The sequence below is a fragment of the Miscanthus floridulus genome, chromosome 15, assembly GCF_019320115.1.
Source record: "Miscanthus floridulus cultivar M001 chromosome 15, ASM1932011v1, whole genome shotgun sequence".
NCBI classification, from domain to species: Eukaryota; Viridiplantae; Streptophyta; class Magnoliopsida; order Poales; family Poaceae; genus Miscanthus; species Miscanthus floridulus.
This window is the reverse complement of record NC_089594.1, coordinates 63,482,989-63,487,450: the sequence shown is the minus strand read 5'-3', so window position 1 is coordinate 63,487,450 and position 4,462 is coordinate 63,482,989. Positions and strand designations below refer to the sequence as shown.

At 45.5% G+C, this 4,462-nt stretch overlaps 1 pseudogene; it reads right to left on the bottom strand.

Moving 5' to 3' along the window:
• Positions 1–2,459: 2,459 nt before the first annotated feature.
• On the bottom strand, positions 2,460–4,031 carry LOC136508840 (glutathione S-transferase T3-like; annotated as a pseudogene).
• Positions 4,032–4,462: the final 431 nt, after the last annotated feature.

The window sequence follows — 4,462 nt, the reverse complement described above, 5'->3', positions numbered from 1 at the left end:
AAACCCAGTCTTCCGAGTATAGCTTTGTGCTTTGCCTTTCGCTGGATCTACACCGTGTGCAGTGTCCGAATGTTCGTCTCCACCTGTTCGGAAAGCGAATGAAGAAAGAAGCATGCAAGCAAGTAACAAATTTAGTGCTTGGCTCACTGGCTATTCGCTTTCTTGCGAATATGTTTCATTATTTTTTTTATTGAAAAGGTAGGAGTTACTTATCTGGGTTATTGAGTCTCCGAGAGGCTGAGGCATTCGCCGGACTTCGAAAGGTTGTTACGCATTATGAGATGGTTAGTGGGGATACTTATAACTTAATATTGTGGGTAAGAAACTTGATCTTTGGAACTATCACAGTTCTGCTTTTTTTTGTGCCAATTGATGCAGTGAATGAATTATATACGCTTTGGCTGGAGCTGATGCGAATATGTTCCTGTTTGCGTCTTTCGCGGCGTGCGCGCCGATAATGTTAGCTCCTGTTGGCCTTCCGAAGTCCTCGGCACACTGATGAAAAGCTTTTGCATGCAGGTGTGTGATCATGTGCCAGCGTCTCATCCTTTCGGGACAAGCTGACTGTCATTACTTGGACGACAGGAAAATGCATGATGTAGCGAAAGTTATGGATCATATTCCAAGCGAAATAAATATTAAAGTTTTTTTTTGCAGATTTTGCGAAGTGAGGCAATCACTTATCTGAGCACGTAGAAATGCCGAAATGAAGAAATGATGTCGCGAAATGACGTGCTTTCCGAAATGAGGCGACCTGTGTTTTGCGAAAAGAGACCAAAGAAATCTCATTGCTCTTTTGTCAACTTTCGCATGTGATTGGACTCCGGGGCTTGTGTCCTCGCATGCAGCTTGGAGGGTCCTGGATCCTTTCGCATGCAACGATGGGACTTTTCGCATGCAGGTACTAGAGAGTTTCGCATGCAGGCTAAGAAGCAGCTGGACCTTTCACATGCTGGTCCGATTTTTTCACTCACTCACTCGGTAGGTTCGGAAACCATTTTATCTGTTCGTGAAGAAAATTCGGGCCGAGCGGACGCCAATATTGTTCTAGCTAACAAAATTAGAAGGATAAATAGTAAAAAAATGAATGAGAGAGAGGAAAGGAGCTGAGTGATGAGCTTCCTCTCTCCCTCCTCTCCCCCTCCCCCTCTCCTTCTTTTACAGGGGAGGTGGGAGAGGAGGTTCTCTTTTATGTTTTTTTGGTGGGGTTTGTATTTACAGAAATACCATTACGGGCTATAAGAGCATCTCCAACAACTCCCTATATTTTACTTGGTATATCTTGTGTTTTAGCAACTTGGTATTTTGTTTGGCAAGTGAAAAAATCACCTCTCTCCAACAATTTGGTATCAACTTGGTAAATCAAAAAAAACAGGCCCACCTAGTAGCGTGACTTTTCCGTGCCCTCTAGCCGCCGCGACTATTCCCCTGCCTCTCGCCGCGCGACTTGTTCTTGTCGCGTAGACAGGACGCCGCGCCGCCGCCCATTCATCTCCTCGGCGCTTCTCCATGGTGCACACAGCAGCGTGGCTCATCTCCAAATAGTGAAGCCGGTGGGAAGCTGCAGCAAGGCCGGCATCTCCTGCAATAGATCAGGTCGGTATTAAATCACTTTGGTCTCGTCTCCATCTGTAGATGCCATAAATTGTTGATTACACAAACCTTGTAGTTCAGGAGTCATGCCTAGGAAGAGATCCCGTCTTGGAAGCTTCGTGGATGATTCATCATCCGATGATGATGACAGTCTCATTGCATCGGCTGCTGCAATTATCGAAACCTTTTCCAATGTAAAAAGGAAACATGGTGGCTCCATCCCAGGACATAAGGTTATTTACCGTGATAGAGAAGCCGGTCACGACAGGATGTTTAAAGATTATTTGGCCGAAAATCCAACATACCCCCCTGAAATCTTCCGTCGAAGGTTTTTGTTCTTTGACTTCGAATGATTTGTCGTATGTTCATAAATATAAATATGTTTGTTAATGTTTCGATTTGTTTTCATTAGGAACAGGATGTCTAGGGAGCTTTTCGTACGCATAATGAATGCAGTTGAAGCACATGATGATTACTTTGTGCAGAAAAGGAATGGTGCCGGAGTACTTGGATTGAGTTGCTTCCAAAAGATCACAGCCGCAATGCGTATGCTCTCATACGGGGTTGCAGCTGATGCGACAGATGAGTACGTACGAATTGGCGAAAGTACTGCACTTGAGAGCCTTCGTAGGTTTGTTGCTGCAGTGGATGAAATTTTTGGAGAACAATACCTCAGATATCCCAATGAGGCAGACATTGCACGCCTACTTGCAATGGGCGAGGAAAAAGGTTTTCCAGGAATGCTAGGGTCGATCGATTGTATGCACTGGAAGTGGAAGAACTGTCCATATGACAAGCAAGGTCAGCACAAGGGCCATGTAGACGACCCCACTCTCATTTTGGAGGCCGTTGCTTCGAACAACATAGCTCATAGTTCAACAACTAAATATTTGGAGTAAGCTTCGCGAGAATCTGCTCTTGCATTATCTCAAGCCACTGACGCTGCTTCGGATTGAGAGACGTCATGTCCGCTAACATAATTTTATTCTGTTCTTTCATCAAGTCGGTTTCAGCTTTTTTTGCTTCATTGTCCACCCTCTTCTTCTCTAGCTCTAGTGTAGCCTTCTCTATCTCTAGTGTAGCCATGAACCTGTCCTCTTTGGCCTTCTCCTTTTCCTTCTCGAAAACCTCCTTCTTCGACCACATCTTGTCCAATGCTTCCATGCAAGCTTCACCACCTCCTTTATCCCATCGGACCTCTTCCTTGGTTCGGTTTCTTCAGCTTCAAGAGGTATGCCATTGTCATTATTTAAGGCTCCTTCATCCCTTGGCCTTGACACCTTTCCGGCCTTCTTTTGCTTCTTGCTTTTTGCTAGTTTCTCAACCTCTGCAATTTCTACCATCTTGGATTTCCACTTGTCCTCCTCCTTGAGTATGTCCCAGCAATGCTCAAAAACAAAAGATTTGTTGTCCCTGTCTAAGTTTTTGTAGACCTTTTTTGCTTCATTAAGCTGCATAGAAATACCATCAAAGTATATACATTTTAAAAGTGAAGTTCAAATAAAGCATTCAAAATAAATTGCATACCTTATCTTGCATAGTTGTGCCACTTTGATTCCTACGTAGAATTTGATCATAGTGTGAACAAAACTTGTTCACACTAGTTTGAATTACCAAAAACCGATGCATAATGGAACTCTCTGAACGAGGAACTTTAGATTTGTTGTGTTCCTCGAAATAAGCATGAACTTTGCCCCAAAATGTAGTACGAGATTGATTCGCCCCGTTAATGGGATCCTTGCTAATAGCCAACCATCCAAAGCAAACAATTTCATCCTCTTCGGGAGTAAAATTTTTGGACCTCTTTCCTCCCTTCGTGCTTCGGCTTGGCTGCACTACTTCAACACTACTAGGACTGTCTTGGCTCTCTGGAATGTCATCAACCTCGTTCACGGCAGCAACAGGAGCCCCATGTCCTTCGAGAAGGATGTTGCTCAAGAAACCATCTTCTTCCATTCTAAAATGAGTATAGAACATAAAAAAACAGTGAAGATTGCACTATAACAGAAGATAAACCAAAGGGACATGACGAGTATACTACAAGATTATATATAGGGTCCAAATCCATGAACAACAAAAAACATAATACTTGAATAATCGTTTGGAGCCGAAACCTAAACCATAGGTCGCCATACATGAACAACAGCCTGAACCCATGAACAAACTGAACCCTAAACCCCGATCCATGGTCTACCTGAACGAGTTGAGGAGGATAGTTCAGGACAAGGCGTACCTGATCGATGGCCGGCAAAACTTGGCGGAAGAGATCGCCGGCAGACCTTGGTGGAACACACGCGCCGGCAGAACTGGGCGGAAGAGGACGCCGGCAGAACAGAAGCGGACGCCGGCAGAACTGGGCGGAAGCGGACGCCGGCAGAACTGGACGCCGGCAGAACTGGGCGGAAGAGGACGCCGGCAGAACAAAGAGGAGAAGACGGGCCGGGGGATCTTTAAACGCGCGCGAAGGGGAGATGGATCGCTCTGGATCGGCGCGGGAAGAGTACGCGCGCGCGCGGGAGGGACCTGGCGGCCGCGGGAGACGCCGAAATCGGCGATACGAAGTGAAAGCCGCGCGCGGAACAATACGCGCGCGAGGAAGGAATTTGGCAAGTTGGGAAAAATAGGAAGTGAATATAGGGAGTTGTTGGAGAGGAGTTTTTGAGTTTTTTGCAAAATTATAAGAATAGCAAGTCAATATAAGGAGTTGTTGGAGATGCTCTAAATGGACTCCTGGGGAGTTTGTATTTACAAAAAAAAGCCACTAAAGGCTACAAACGGCCCCTAAATATTACTTTGTGAGCCCTAAGCTATGTAATTAGGCCTTGAATATGATGGTGGGATCCCCAACATCATGGGCGGCGGCTGGGGT